Genomic DNA, 17,399 nt, shown 5'->3' on the forward strand with positions numbered 1-17,399 from the left:
GCATTGGCAGATTCAGAGCACAGCAGCTGAGACTATCTATCAGTTATTGACCCCACAGTAGGAGAAGTGAGAGACTTCTGCCATGGGGATATAGACTGGGCTATATTCAGGGGTCTACACAAGGCCTTTTACTTAATTAGAAATGCCCATTTACCCATATTTCACTAACCAAATTCTTTTGAGGATAGGGGTTTTTTTGATTCATTTTTGTAACTTTCACAACACATACTCAGTGATTAATATGGACTGAATTTGCCTTGAACAGCAGCAAATCTGACCTTTAGAAAAGTAACAAAAATATTTGATGACAGTTTGAAAATATTGGATGATAATTTCTTTTAATGTCTTCTAAAATGACTAGCCATAAAAAAGCAAAGTTGACAAATATTGCTAATTATAATTACCATCTATATATATGAAGGGCCAGGGTCTGTAACGTCCAAAATGACCGAACAAATGACTGGAAGTCAGTCCTCCAGTCAGTGCTGGGTCACCACTTCCAAATGGCTGCCGAGGAGGCGGAGCTTTTGACAGTGACTGGCATAGAAATCAACCAATCAAAATCTAATCTGGGCGAACTATGAAGGCAGAACCTAAGGTGGGGGCTGAGGAGGGGTTTTAAGGGCAACAGCTGTTTGGTGTAAGGTGTAAGAAAGTGGTTCAATTTTTTAATGACAGCTTTGGCAGTATAGTGCATATGGCTTGCTATCAGTCCAGATATAGGGATTACGTATTTTTGTCTGCCAAAAGTGTCTTCTCCTGCTGAAAAAGGCTTTTACCCCCCCATTTAAGCAATCCTATCTTATATGATCTATCTATACTAATAAAAGGGTAATATGCTAATTAGACCAGGTCAACCGGCCATCTTCCAGACATCCAACTTCCTTCTGGACAAAGCCATGGTGGTGGGGGCCGAGGCAGAGGCAGTTAGGGGTGATCAGGCCACCAAGGGAGGGCAGTTAGGTGCAAGATCAGGCCAGCAGGGGGTTAGGGGAAATCAGGCCTACAGGGGAGGGCAGTTAGAGGTGAGATCAGATCAGCAGGGGAGGGCTGTTGGGGGAGCAATCAGGCCGTCAGGCAGAGGGTTTAGGGGCAATCAGGAAGGCAGGCAGAGGCAGTTAGGGGTGATCAGGCAGGCAGGTCAGCAGTTAGGAGCCAGCGGTCTTGTGGGATCGGGCCTAAACTGGCAGTCAGACATCCCCCAAGGGGTCCCCGATTGGAGAGGATGCAGACTGGGCTGAGGGACTCCCCCCCACATGAATTTCATGCACTGGGTCACTAGTCATCTACACTAATAAAAGACAAAGATGCTCATTGACCATACCTTCACTATTCCCATCAGCCAATCAGAAGAGTATGCAAATTAACCCAACAAAGATGGCCATCAAATTTGCATACTGCATGCGGGGCAGGATTTGCCGCCCCACCACCATCCGGGCCTCCCAGTAGGACCTGCTCCTGGGTTGCCTTGGCGATCTGTGAGCAGGAAAGTGCTGCCTGCAGGCAGCCTCCAGCAGGGCCAGCTCCTGGATTGCCCTGGCGATCCCAGAGCAGGAAAGTGCGGAAAGTGTGGCCCGCAGGCAGCCCCCAACAGGGCCTGCTCCCCAGTCGCCATGGCAATGCCAGAGCAGGAAAGTGCAGCCCACAGGCAGCACCCAGCAGGGCCTGCTCCCCAGTCGCCGTGGTGATCCGTGAGTAGGAAAGCACAGCCTGCAGGCAGCACCCCACTCTGGCCACAGCTCAAGGGAGAAAACAACACTCAGTGGAGGCCAGGAGCCTGAGAGAGCAACACAGAGGGGCACCTGCTCCAAGCTTCCACAGTGTGGCTGGGGGCAGGCCCCCAGCACACACACACACACACACACACACACACACACACACTCACACACACACACTCACACACACACACACACTCACACACACACACACACACACACTCATGGGGCAACTGCTCTGAGTCTCCTATGCAGCTGGGGGCAGGTCCCCAGTGGGGACACATACACACACACACACACACACACACACATGGGATGCCTGCTCCAAGCCTCTGCTGCCAGACTGGCCATCAGTAAGACATCCACTGAGGGCTCCTGGACTGTGAGAGGGGCAGGCTGGGCTGAGGGAACCCCATCCCCCAGTGCACACATTTCATGCACCAGGCCTCTAGTTAATAATAAGATCTGTAATTATAATTCTTTGCCCTTCCTAATCGATGCACTTTTTACAGAGTGAAAAGCCTCAGGATTTGAACTATTGGATGAAATCTCACAAAATCACTGATAAATGCACACAAACCCAGACAGACTTGCACATATGCACAAACTCAACTCTCCACACATTGCTGTGATCTAATTTCAACTTCATATGATATCGCCATGCCTTCACTCTGGAGTGCAAAGCAACTCTGAATACACAGAATAGATTCCTTCACCCCAGGATCACCATTAAAGAAAGAGAGAGAGCCCTGACCGATTTTGCTCAATGGATAGAGTGTCGGCCTGTGGACTGAAGGGTCCCAGGTTCGATTCCAGTCAAGGGCATGTACCTTGGTTGCAGGCACATCCCCAGTAGGGGGTGTGCAGGAAGCAGCTTATCGATGTTTCTCTCTCATCGATGTTTCTAACTCTCTATCCCTCTCCCTTCCTCTCTGTAAAGAATCAATAAAATATATTTTTTAAAAAAAGAAAGAGAGAGAGAGCTTAGGAAAACTCCTGGGTACCTAGGGTGGAATCAAGTCCTTGTCATGGACAGGATAGGAAAAGAAAACAGGGTTAGAGGAATAAGGTTTCTGAGGGATTTGTGGTAAGGAAGGGTAAGAGAGAGGGAAAAAGAGAGAGAAAGGAATATGAAAGCTGAATTTATGTTGGCGATAGTAGCATATCTATAATAACAATCATGGGGTTGACAGGGCTTGCTTGAATATATTATTGTACCACAAAACCACATTATCAATATAAGCCAGATGAGTCATCATCAGAAAGTGTTACCACTGGGTGGGATCAAATCACCAGCACAAATGGCACACTCTTGAGCAGTTTCAACCAAGATGCCAAAGGATGACTTGGCATGAAAGGTGGCAGATGGACAGTGCAGTAAAGGAGTTTTCCCAGCTGCCAAAACTGTGTAAAACTTTGTCCAGCTGTGAAACTTTTCCTGGGCCAGAGTAGGTAAAATCCTTGGACCATCAATTTGAGTCCAATTTACTTGCAAAGAAGCAAAGAGCAAGAAGCATGACCCGGGAAGAGCACACGTTTGAACTGTTTTCTATTACCCTATGGCAGTGTTTCTGTTCGTGTCCCTTACCCTTTACGTGAACCTGGTCCATCTCTGTAACATACTAAAAGGAACATACAGAAGCCCAAGTGTAGCAACAACACTCTGCATTAGATCTTTATCCTCTTACTCTCTTACTTGCCCATTCAACCAGATCTATTTTCCTAACTCTCAGACCCTAATGGCTCTATACTTTCACTACTAATTCTTGCCTTAGGTCTCCCTTGCTTTGAAAATTTATTTAGACTTATTTGTCTGGTTTATTAACCCTCAGCTCTCTGGAAACAATTTCTCATTTTTTAACATACCATCAGCATCACAAACACCTTCAGCTGTGGGCAAGAGACAATCCTACCATCCACCTTAGCTATGTAGATCCCACATTAGTTATGCCATCTTGTTTGGAATCCTTTCCAAGATAGGAAATAGCATATAGATAAATATTTCTCCACTGAAAAAGTTTAAAAATTCAGAATTTGTATTTGGTGGCATGCTCAGGGTTCAAAGGCCCAAAGGGGAATTATGTGGTGCAGAGCCTTGTCAGTGAAAATGTTTAATTTGAAACTGTGAGAGGGGATTGCATTTCATGCAGAATAGGTGATGGCAGCATGCCCACAAAGGCCATTGTGATATCGTGGAAATAAAACTAGCCTAGGTATCAGGAGACATGGGTTCCAGTAAAAATCAGCTGTAAATAGTTGTGTAAGATTGGTTCAATCCTCACCCCTCTCTGGCCCTTGCTTCTCTTATCTAACATAGACAGTAACTGATTAAATGACCTTCTGAGGTCAATTCTACTTCTCATCATCTAGGACTAATTGATTGCTTAATGGGCAAGTGAAGGGCACAAATCACTTTTAAAACACCCTAAACTCTAAACATCCTGAAACTTGATCACCAATGAGACAGTTTTATTGTTGGGAAACAAGAGCAATAAATAGGTTAAAAATAGGGACCAAGAATTGGTCATAGATTATATGTTGTGGGTCCATCCAAGGCAGAGGGATACAGTTGGTAAGGAGTAATTAATTTGAAGCAAAGACTTTCAAAGCAGGGTTTTAATGAAGCTGGAATATATGTGAGTAATGATGTTTAAGTGACAATGTTGAGGAACACTGAAGGGGCCCAATTGATGCTCAATGCCTTCTCCACCAATCTACCATTACATTGTAATTCCCACATTCTTTGTGTCTGATAGAAGGTAAGTATATTACTAGAAAAATATGGTACATAAATCCAGAATTCATCATTTACACATAAGCACAAACTAATTTCTTCAGATTACCCAACCACTTAGCAGGACTCTGAGGGCATGGAATGCAAGATAGGTAAATATTGATGGGAAAATGAGTGAGGGAAGTGGGGGCAGAAGTTAGGGTATAAAAGTTAAAATGGCCTAGAAAATGTGAGGTTATTTGGGAGTAGAGATCAGGTAATGTATTCTGTCCTTCTTCCTTAGTTGGGATCCCTAGGCAGTGACTAATAATGTGAAGCTATAAGGAGCTTATAAGAAACTTGTGGGTTTGGAGAGGGAAATGCACAGAAACTGAAAGACATATATGCTTTTTAAATATCAGTTATAGGCACACAAAAAACATAAAGGTCCAAGCCAGGAATCCACGATGGCAGGGGAGTAGGTTGAAGTTACACTCACCTTCTCACAGGACCAAACTGGAATTACTCCTTAAATATTAGAACAGTCAACCTGAATAAGCAGCTGAAGAGTAGCTGAAGAAAAGTCTTATAAGCAAAAATTTACAGAAAAAGACACATCCAGACTGGAAGGAAGGGTGGAAACATGAAAAGGGCTGAATCCGCTCCCACTTACTGCAGCTGACAATCTGGAGGGATACCTCAGCTGTAATGGTACCCCCTGAGAAGCATTCTGTTTCACTCATGCTAGGCTCCCCATCTCAGAGCAGCATAGCTGGGAAGAGGCACCCACATAACATTTGGCTATGAAAATCAGCAGGAATACTGTCCTCCAGGGAGAGACAGGGGAATGCTAGAGACACAGTCACCCTCTTAAAGGGCCAATGCACAAAATCTCATTCACAGTCACTCATCCTGGGCTCCAACAGGGGGATGGCAACTTGGAGGGGACTAGAGTCCTGCGAAGAGAGACTGCACTGTGAGACTCTGTGGAGAGAGCTGAAGAGACAGCCACCAAGGTCCCTGTGCTAAGTCACTCTCCCACATTACAGACTCCATTTTTCTTGGGTCAAGCACTCCCCTCCATTTGGCATCATCCTGTGGGAATGCAATAGCCACACAATCCTGGCTTCCTATTACCCAACCTTGGAAAGATCACATTATACAGATGAGTCAGCTGCATGGGCCTGGAGAGTAGAGGCTTGAGTAGGGGGTGTCAAAGCCAGATTTGTGTGGCTCTGGGTAAGAGGCTGTTCCCCTGACCTTCCTGTAAGCCTTATTGGCACCACCCCCAGGATAGATCCATTAGCCTCACACTCCTGACTCCCAGCAGTCCATCCCCAATGAGATCAAGCTGTCCAGGAAATCTGGGCAAAATCTAGGACATGCTGAGTTGTGAGGCTCTAGGAGAGGGCTATTTTTCATTTCCATGCCAGACCAGTACAGAGCTCACCTTTCACACAGCCAAATCTTGGTCTGCTTGGGCTTGATAAACTCTGATTATAGTTATGCTTTTTCTGCACTGTTAAAGGGGCTTCTAAAGCAGGAAATCTTCCCAGACACAATAGGAAATTGTCAGTGTTGCAGGGCTGATGAATCTGTAGGTCACCTGATGATCACCAAATAGAATCCTAGAATTTTCAGGGTGACTTCATACCCCCTCCAGACTGATGTACCATCCAGGATATATGGCTGTATCTTTCCCATTTCAAATTGTCTTTAGTAAACAATTTTTTTTTTATTAAAAATCCATTACCAAAATAGCTAGAAAAACATCAAATAAAAAATTAAAACATAAAACAAAACAAACAAACAAACAGGAATCTTCAGGAGTAAAAAATTCATAATGTCTTCCAATACTGCTTAGCCCAGTATTTTATTTGCCTAATGTTCTTCCTTATGTCTAACCATAGTCTCCTACTTCAATTTATTGTTATGTCTCCTTGTTAAGAAAGGGGAAATAATTGGCAAATTTAAAAGGCAAACGATTCTATGCTGCTGTAAAAAAGAAGGAATTCTTACCATTTGCAACAGCATGAATGGAACTGGAGAGCATTATGCTAAGTGAAATAAGCCAGTCAATGAAAGAAAAATAGCACATGATCTCACTCATTTATGGATAATAAAGACCATTATAAACTGATGAACAAAAATAGATACAGAGGCAGAGCAGCATCGTCCAGACTGTCAAACTACAGTGGGAAGGCTGGGAAGGGCTCGGAGGTAGGGGTAGGGGGTAAGAGATCAACCAAAGGACTTGTATGCATGCATATAAGCATAACCAATGGACACAAGACACTGGGGGTAGGGGAGGCCGGGGGAATGCCAAGGGGGGAAAAAAAGGAGACATATGTAATACTCTTTGTAATACTTTAAGCAATAAAACAAAATATAAAAAAAAATCAAGAAAAGGCAAACGATTCAAGCTGAGTCATTTCTATAGTATTTCTGAATCTGCAAATTAATAGATATGGGGCAATGCCACATAATTTAATACTATAAATAGGCAATTGCCATTCAATTTGTTCAGAGGCTGGGCATAATGCCTAGACAGAGGGATGCAATAGAGAGTGTCTGATCAGACTGAGGGAGTAATTTCAGAATTCCCTCTATACAAAATTTAAGTTTAATTTTCAGTTTCCTAGAGTGACTATTCCAGATAGGCCAAGTGGTTCCGATAAAATAGAAACTGACCTACAATCACTCTCTAGTTTCAAGGGAAGGAGAAATAGAGCTTGGTTGAGGTTGTTTTACATTTGTAAATTTCTGCACTAAGGTGAGATATACACACTTCCCTTTTCATGTGGGAAAGGTACAAACATAAAGAGAGAAACAAGACCAATGGTATATATGCAGAGAGAAAGTTTTCCTCCCAAGAGGCTGAAAGATCTAATAACAAGGTAACTATTTCTTCCCTCCTTCTTCTACCCTTAACCACTTTCCCTTTCTGCTTTCTCATTATCCCAACCCTGGAAAATGGGAAGCTACTCATTTAGATTATACTTTGGAACTTAGAGCTTTCATCTTATCCTACTACTCAGTAGTCCAGAATTTATATTTAGAGTCATTTTGTACACCAGCCCCCTTAAACTTTTAGCTCAGTGACCTTGATGTCAGATATTGAGGATGAAGCCAGAGGGGTGAGTTGCAGCTGTTGCCTGTAACATGATCCCTTAGGGAATGCCTGGCCCTTTCTTCAGGTCCCTATAAAAGCAACAGTACAAGGTCAAAACTCATCTCAAATATCACCTCCTTTGGGAAGCCTCCCTGCATGCCACCCCCTGACTCTTTACCCAGTGTTCCAGTGATTCATGGTTTTTGCCTCTATCACAGCATTCATCATGCTATACTATACTGTGTTAATTTCTCTGCCTCCTCCACTAGGCTGTGAGAATTTGGGGATGCAAAACCTTTTAATTTTTGTATCTCTGATGCCTAGCATAGAGTCTGGCACATATAGACTTTCAATAAATGCTGAATGCATGCCAGGGTCACTCTAACATATTCTCTGAGGGTCACCTGGGGGGGGTGTAAATTTATTTTGTTTCCAACATTTGTACAAAAATTCAACTATCAAAGAGTTGACATATTATTATCTAACACCTTGGTATCTCTAATTTATTCATTACTTTCAATTCCTAATTAATTGCTTTAGAATTTCATATTAATTTCCCATTTTGATTATATTTATATGAATACAAGTTCATATAATATACACCAATAATAATGAGTAAGTAATTTAGCTTAGCCAACTAAGGTGTTAACTGAATCAGATATAGAGAAGTCACATTTTGATAGGATCATAAAAAAATAAGAAAATGGGGTACCTAATAAGATTCTTCATTCTAAATTAAACCTTTGCCATTATCCTCTTAATCTTACCCTTCATTTCCCTTCCACATTCCTGTTCCATAAATTATGCCCTCTCTTTCTCTCTCCACTGGCTTCCCTTATCATTAAATAAAAACTCCTTGACTCTTCTATCCCCTCAAAATACCCTCCTGCACTATTTATCTACCTTTGCCAACACTTCTAGACTTGAAACAGAATAAGTTGATACCTATACCCTCCACTTTTACCACCCACTCATTCCACAATCATTCTCACATCTGTTCTCTCCTTTCCAATCAATCTTTGCTATTTGACTCCTATCCTTATTATCCTGCCAAAACCTCTCTGTCAAAGGTGATCATAAATTCAATGGTAGTAGATCGTAGAGATTAAGAACATGAGTTTCAGAGTTAAACAAATTTAGGTTTTAGTCCAGCCTCCTAACTAACAATGAGGTCTTGATAAAGTTTTTTAATCTTTCTAAACTTTAGTTTCCTCATCTATAAAGCTGTTTCTCATAGTGGTCCCTATCTCTTACAAGCAATTCTGAGGATTAAATGGAACAAATCCTGTAAAGTGCTTAGTACAGTATCTGAAGCATACAAAATTATTAACAAGTGGTAGCAATTTAGCCTACCATAAGTCCTAGTTCTCTCAATTTTTAAAGCATTTGACACTGGGAATTAAATGCCTTCTTCTGGCACCATTACCTTCCATGGCATCTACCATACTGAAATCTTCTGGTTTTCCTCTTACAAATCTAACTGCTTTGTTTCCATTCAAAATGCTGATGGCTCTTCCTCCTCCTACTTCATCAGTGTAATTGTGTCCTAAGATTTTGTTCTTGAACTTTTTCTTTTCTTTATCAATCTCTCCCTACATGAAGATGAAAAAAAAAAATGTGTCTTGAATTTGGGAGCAAGGTTATTGCAAATCCACAGCCACACTCATCATCTTTTCTTCCGAACTGGTTTTCCTCAGGACTTGGCTCTTTTTGTCACAGATTTGGCTTTGCTGTAGCTAAATTGTACCATTTGCAACCCTCTAAACGTGCAACAAATGCTTTACAACCGCCAGAGTTTAGCATGTGTTGGCTTAGTTAAAATCTGACCCATTATTCAAAGATCATCTTAAATATTACCTCCTCTGTGAAATGTTTTCTATCAACATAAATTCTAGAATAATAATTCTAGGTTTAATACTTTCTAGCTGCGTGATCACGTGAAAATTATTTTATCTCTCAGCTTCAATTTATTCATTCAAACAACAAGGATAATCATTGTCCCTAACTGATCAAGTTACTATGAGGATTAAATGAAAAAAAAAATTATTATTATAAAAGTGCTTTGTGAGGGGGCCTTTTGGGGGCTGGGGGTAAAGGGGGAAAAAGTGCTTTGCACAGAATCTTAAGTATAATTATCTCAATAGATGCCAGTAGTTATTGTTAGTACCACTGTTGTTAATTCTACTACCACTAATACCATTACCATATATTTATTTTGAACTCAGAGCAATTGAGTTATGTCTCTTTTATCAAGCTTTTCTAATTCTAATTTTTGTTAGGACTATTTATGTACATGGTTGAAACCTGTTTTTAACCTTCCCCAACTATTAGAATATGAGCACAAGAACCATATATTACTTATCTTACTGTGTGGTGTCTCAATATGCTTTTGTTTAATTTAAGTAAATAAAATAATCTTACTTCCTGCTGGCCCCTTTTGGCATTTTTATTTGTCCCCCCCTCTTTTGTTCACTTTTAAATGAAGCAGTAGTGATTAGTGTAAGGACATTATAAATTTCATTATAGTATTTTCCTTCTACCTTTGAATATATTCTGGCTTTCCTTTGCTTGTTCTCTCAAAGCTAACTACTCAGGGATTGTGTTCACTGGGAGTAAGTGGGTAGGGGCTTAACCATGGAGTTAATGGGAGAAATTACAGGTCTCATTATAAGGAGGGATAATCTTACATTTCCTTTATCTTACTCCTTTTAAACATTATCATTTGTGCTCTCTTTTTGCACTAAGAAAGTCAGTCAATATTATTCATTGATTTATTTTGGTGTACACACCCTTAGACACTGAATAGCATATAAGAGAAGGAGAAGACACACTGTCAATCCTAAAAAGAGCTCAGTTTAGCTCCATAATCTTTTTCCTGAACTGTCACACAGAACCCTAAAAGATGAAGGAAAGAGTGAAAAATACTTTCATTGGGAGCATTATTAGCATCAAATCTAGGCAAAATTGATAAACAAAGGCATTTGTCATGTGTGTATATATTTTTCCCCTGGTCCTTTAATGTGACCCCTTTTGCAGCCCTGTTCAGGTGCTGAGCACCAAATATTTTCTCCTCAGAATCAAATTCAATACCAAGTATTTATCCCTCATTCACATTCAGGAATAAATTACTGAAAACAACTTAGGAAGTTTCAGTGGGCATGCGTGCATATAGGAGTATATCATATTTTAAACAGAAATCAAAACTTTGAGGCTTAAAAATGATCTTATTGGTTATATTTTAAACATTAGTTAATAGGTGGGAGTAGTAGTAGGAACTCAAGGGATAGAGAAAAAGTTTTCCTAGGGCTTTTGAGTCCACATCACATAGGTCACTTGTTCACTTATTCTGCCTACATATAATGTCCCTCCTTGGAAACTTACTGTCAAATTGGTATAAGGCTCAATAACAAAATATTATTTTACCATTTTATTTTGAAATTTCAAGACTCAAAGTAAGCTTTTGTTCCTGTGTTTATATTCTATGAAGATAAATAAGCAAAGAGAAAATTAGTATACACTCAGATAAGCTCAACTAAGATGTTTACCAGAGGTCACATTGGGGTTATCATATCTTCCTGAGGAAAAATAAAGCAAACAAAAATTATCAAAAATATCTTAAATAATTATTTATGAATTTATGAATGTTTTCATTCCCGTTTAGGTTCATAACAGGCTTCATAAAGGCCTAGCTGAACTTAGTTCTCAGTTTCCCCCTTTATCTACAACATCTCTTTATCCCAATGCCTATATAACAGTAAAAAAAATATTTATCAAGTAATGAAATAATAAAAATGGTAGCAGAGAAGCAGCATCTCAAGGATCAATCCACTTGATCTGTCTTGTATGCTTGGCCTGTAGCCAGTATTTCTCTTTTCTCTCTGAGAGGTGACAGAAGTTTCCCTGACTAGGAAGTGAATTAAATGAACAAATGTGGTGATGTTGCACCTTCATACTTGAGTACAAAGAGATAGTACCAATACTTATATCTGACAAAATAGACTTCATAGCAATGGCCATAAAAATTGACAAAGAATGACAATACATAATACTAAAGGAATCGATACAACAGGAGGATATAGCACTGGTAAACATATATGCACCTAATATAGCAGCACCTAAATATATAAAAAAAAGCTCTTGTAGGGCTTTAAGGGAGAGAGTGACAATAATACAACCATAGTAAGAGAGTTTAACACCCCACTGACATCATTGGATTGATCTTCCAGACAATAAATTGACAAGGAAACAGAGACCTTAAAAGACAAAGTAGACCAGATGGATTTAATTTACATTTACAGAACATTCTACCACAAAGATGCCGAATATAGATTTTTCTCAAGTGTACCTGGGATATTTTGAAAGACAGACCACATGTTAGAACACAAAACAAGTCTATACAAGTTCAAGAGGATTGAAATCATATCAAGCATCTTCTCAGATCACAATTGCATGAAACTAAAAATCAATTACAGTAAAAACACTCAAAAACATTCAAACACATGAAGGCTAAATAAAATGGTATTAAATAATAAATTGGTTACCAATGAAATCAAGGAAGAAACTATAAAATTCCTGGAAACAACAGACAATGAACACACAACAAACCAAAAACTTATGGGACATAGCAAAAGCAGTCCTGAGAGGGAAAATCATAGCATTACAGGCTTACCTCAACAAACAAGGAAAGCTCTAATAAGCTATTTGATACCACAACTAAAATAATTAGAAGAAGAAAAATAATAACAGACCAGAGTAAATGGAAGGAATGAAATAATAAAGATCAGAGCAGGCATAAAAGATATAGAGGGTAAAAAAATAAACAATACAAAAATCAATAAAATCAAGAGCAGTTTCTTTGGAAAAATAAACAAGATTTATAAAAATTTAGCCAGACTTATCAAGAAACAAAGAGAGAGTATGCAAACAAATAAAATTAGAAATGAAAGAGGTGAAGTAACAACTGACACCACAGAAATACATATGAATGTAAGAAAATACTCTGAACAACTATAGTTCAACAAGCTAGACAATCTGGACGAGGTGGACAAATTTCTAGAAAACCTTCCAAAACTCAACCAGGAAGAGTCAGAAAACCTGAATAGGCCAAGAACAACTGATGAAATTGAAGAAATAATTTTAAAACCCCAAGAAAACAAAACCCCTGGTCTGGATGGTTTCACAGGGAAGTTTTACCAACCATTCAAAGAAGAACTATTCCAAAAAATCCAACAGGAAGGAACAGAACAAAGAACTCAGAAATTGACCCAAGCCACTATGCTCAATTACTATTTGACAAAGTAGGCAAGGGCATACAATGGGATTAAGACAGTCTCTTCAATAAGTGGTATTGAGAAATTTGGACAGGTACATGCAAAAAAAAAATGAAACTAGACTACCAACTTATACCATAAACAAGGATAACCTCAATACAGATAAACGACAAATATAAGTCATGAAACCATAAAAACCCTAGAAGAAAACTTAGGCAGCAAAGAATCAGGCATCTCAGATAGCAGTATTTTACAGATACATCACCTAAGGCAGGAGAAACAAAGGAAAAAATAAATAAATGGGACCTCATCAAACTCAAAAGCTTCTGCACAGCAAAGGAAACCAACCTCAAAAAAAAAAAAAAAAGAAAATGAACCCACTGCTTGGGAAAACATATTTGCCAATGATACATCTGATAAGGGATTAATTTCCAAAATATATAAAGTACTCATACAACTCAACAAGAGGAAGACAAACAATCTAATTTAAAAAATTGGCAGAAGACCTAAATAGACACTTCTCCAAAGAGGACATACAAATGGCCAAGAGACAGATGAAAAAATGCTCAATGTCATTAATCATCAGAGATATGCAAATTAAAGTGACAATGAGGTATCACCTCATATCTGCCAGAATGATTATCATCTATAAATCAACAAACAATAATTGCTGGTGAGGATGTGGAGAAAAACCAGCCCTTATATACAGTTGGTGAAATGCAGACTGATAGAACCACTATGGAAAACAGTGTGGAATTTCCTCCAAAATTTAAAAATGCCTTATGACCCAGTGATCCCACTTCTTGGAATATATCCTAAGAAGCCTGAAACAAAAATCAGAAAGAATAAATGCACCCCTATGTTCATAGTGGTGTTATATACAATAGCTAAGTTCTGGAATTAGCCCAAGCGCTCATCAGTAGATGAGTGAATAAAAGAGTTGTGGGACATTTACTAGTACACCATGGAATACTATGCAGCTGTAAAAAAGAAGGATCTCTTACTCTTTGAGACAGCATGGAGGGACCTGGAGAGAATTATAATAAGTGAAATAAGCGATTCAGAGAAAGACAAGTATCATATGATCTCACTTATATATGGAGTCTAATGAACAAAATAAACTGATGAACAAAATAGACCCAGAGACATTGAAGGATTCAACAGACTTTCATATGTCAGAGTGAAGGCTGAGGGGTGGGTACAGATTAACCAAAGCACTTATATGCACACTAGTGGCCCAGTGCACGAAATTCAGGGGCGGTTCCCTCAGCCCAGCCTTCATCCTCTCCAATCGGGGACCCCTTGGGGGATGTCCAACTGCCGGTTTAGGCCCAATCCCTCTCACAATCTGGGACCACTATCTCCTAACCACTCACCTTCCTGCTTGCCTGATCACCCCTAACTTCCTCTGCCTGCCTGCCTGATCACCCCCAACTTCCCTCCCCTGCTGGCCTAATCTTGCTCCCAACTGCTCTCTTCTGCCAGCCTGATCTTGTCCCCAACTGCCCTCCCCTGTTGGCCTGGTTGCCCCCAACTTCCCTCCCCTGCAGGCCTGATCTCACCCCCAATGGCCCTACCCTGCCAGCCTGATCTTTCCCCCAACTTCCTTATCTGCCTCAGCACCCACCACCATCCAGAAGGAAGTCAGATGTCCAGAAGATGGCCAACAGACCCGGTTTAATTAGCATATTACCCTTTATAGGATAGGATAGCTTAAATGGGGGAGGGAGCTTTTTTCAGCAGGAGAAGATGCTCTTGGCAGACAAAAAAACATAACCCCTGTATCTGGACTGATAGGCAGCCATATGCACTATACTGCCAAACCAGTCATTATAAAATTGAACTGCTTTCTTACACCTTACACCAAACAGCTGTTGCCCTTAAAACCCCTTCTCAGCCCTCACCTTAGGTTCTGCCTTCACAGTTCACCCAGATTAAGTTCTGATTGGTCAGTTTCTATGGCAGTCAGTGTCAAAAGCTCCGCCTCCTAGGTAGCCATTGGCTCCTTGCACTTCACCTAGATTTGGTTCTGATTGGTTGGTTTCTATGCCAGTCAGCATCTCCAGGCCTATCCCCAGGCCTGATCAGAGAGGTGGGGCTTATCAGCTGTCCCCCACGGAGGCCTGGAGAGAAACAGACTAGAGAGAAACAGGGGCGTGGCTGCTGGGGAAACCAGGAGAGAAAGAGAGAGGCAACAGCTGATCAACAGCTGCCAGGGAGGCTGCAGATCAGACCCTGCCTCTCTTTTCGGTCCTCTCTCTTTCAGCCTCTCTCCCGGCCTGATCCACAGCCCCCTTGGCAGTCAGTGCTGGGTCAACACAGCAACCCAGCACTGACTGCAGGACTGACTGCTGGTGGGTCAAGCCTTCGTTCACTCCGGCCCTTGGGTTTTTATATATTAGGATATGTCTGACCCATGGACATAGACAATAGTTTTGTGAAGGCCTGGGGAGGGGGTGGATGCAGGGTGAAGGGGGTTAATGGGGGGGGGGCAATGGGAACATCTGTAATACTTTCAACAATAAAGATAAATTTAAAAAGAAAAAGAATGTGGTTTTTTTTTTGTTGCCCAGTTCTAGATCAAGGAGACCTGGTAGCAGAGAGCCTGTGGCTTTTAGCCCATTGGTTAGCCTTGCCAAGGCCTGGGCCATTTCTCACAACATAATGCAAGGAAAAAAATAACTTTGCATGGAAACCATGCATTGTTTAGATCACACCCTTCCACCATATATGGTTCTCTTCTTTCACTGTCTGAGAAATTTTACATCTCTGAAAAATGTAGAAAACTGACAGCAGTGCAAAATGATTATTGTCCATAGACATGAAATTCTATCCAATGGTCTCCCCATACATAGACTTTAAATGAGGCTAGTATGCCTCCACTTGCACATCCATTTTAATATTTCTGATCTATATGTCCTTTTTTTCTTGAATTCTCCCTCGAATTAGCTGTGTAACACCTCATCAGGTTCCTCATTAATGAGTTCAAGGAAGTCTTTAGCATTTGTTCATTTTTATATGTATATGAGAGTTGTGCCATTTTTTTGTAAAATCATCTTTCAACAACAGCCACAGTAAGGATATAAAACTCCTCTCTCCCTTGGGTATCTAGATGCAGTGGATAGTCAATTTTAAAAATTAGGAAGGTTTTGATGTAGTTATTAGCAAGTTATGATTTCCTCAATGTTTGGTGGACTAATCTCTTTGTTGAGCTAGAGTAAGCAAGCTGGCTCTTTTCATTTTTGAAATGTACAGTAAGACCAATGCACCATGGCATCAAATCAGCCCCCCAGGACAGCCTGCAAGCCTATTTGGAAAAGGAGCAAAAGGAACAGTCAGCACCAGGAAAATGTTCTTCCCACCCCAACCCCCACCCCCACCCCTTCATCCCCATATACACAAGCTATAGCAAAATAAAGTAATTCTGCTGACACTGTCTTGCCTGAACAGGGAAAGTAAATTTTTACAGACACTCTGTACTCAATGATTTCAGCAACTTAGGTGCCATTCCTGAACCTGCCATATGTAGAATGGTTGAAAAGAGCTGACTTTGTGAAGCCAACTAGCTTCCTTAATTATAGAACGGTATTCTGGGACGAGTGTTCAGCTCATACCTTTGGGGCTATTCACACCTAACTCACCAAATGATGTGGTAAAATTGTTGTTGTGTTTTTTTTGTTGTTGTTTTTTTGTTTTGTTTTGTTTTTGTTTTTTGTTTTTTAATCGGGGCTTTGGAATAGGTCTGCTTTTAAATGGTGATCACCACAACTTGATACCATGGAGAGAACAACTTTCTGACTTTTTAAGGTCTTGAAGGAACAAAATTAATTCTTAAGGCATGGGAAGAGAGCTTCAGGTTGAAGGTCAATGAGATGTGGTAGGGGAAATGGATAATAGGGTAAGGGTTGACCAGGTGGTGCAGGGAAACATTTTAGTGCCTGTGGCTCAAATGTCAATTCCGAGACTTGCATCCATATTTTATACCTTAAAGCAGCATTACCTGACAGAACACTGCATTGAGATTCAAAAAAATACAGATTATCTCCTTTTCTCTGCCAATGGTTACACTGCGATATTAGGCTTGTCACTTAGCTTCTCTGCAGTTTTGATATTTTTTACTTGTAAACTAGAGTTATAAGTTTAAAATGGATAATGTTTGGTCTTAATTGGAAAAAAGTTACAATCTTAAAAGGAGGGTGTTCGTTAGAAGATGATGTTTAAATGTAAGCCATTATTGACAACATGACACATTTTTAAAAAATTTAAATAAAGCAATAAATGTCAGTCTGACCAAAAATGCAGCCTTAATTTAGAAAATCAAGATTTTTCTAAAAGGCCACATCAGCTCTTACTACATAAAAAAAAGTCTTTTAAAGTACAGGACAGGTTTGTGCTTCAATTCCATTCTATTAAAAACAATGCTAAATAAATATAAAGGCAGTTTCTAAGATGAATTACAAAGCTGTTTCTCTCTTGTTATTACTTAACTAGGGGCCCGGTGCACGAAATTCGTGCACTGGGGGGGGGGTGTGGGGGAGTGTCCCTCAGCCCAGCCTGCCCCCTCTCACATACTGGGAGCCCTCAAGCGT

The 17,399-nt window shown here is 40.3% G+C and overlaps 1 protein-coding gene across 1 annotated transcript in view; it reads right to left on the bottom strand.

The window, feature by feature from the left end:
• The window catches only part of IL1RAPL2 (interleukin 1 receptor accessory protein like 2), a 632,274-nt gene that overhangs the window by 174,044 nt on the left and 440,831 nt on the right, over positions 1 to 17,399 (bottom strand). The window lies entirely within an intron of this gene.

Source organism: Myotis daubentonii, chromosome X (genome assembly GCF_963259705.1).
Source record: "Myotis daubentonii chromosome X, mMyoDau2.1, whole genome shotgun sequence".
NCBI lineage: Eukaryota > Metazoa > Chordata > Mammalia > Chiroptera > Vespertilionidae > Myotis > Myotis daubentonii.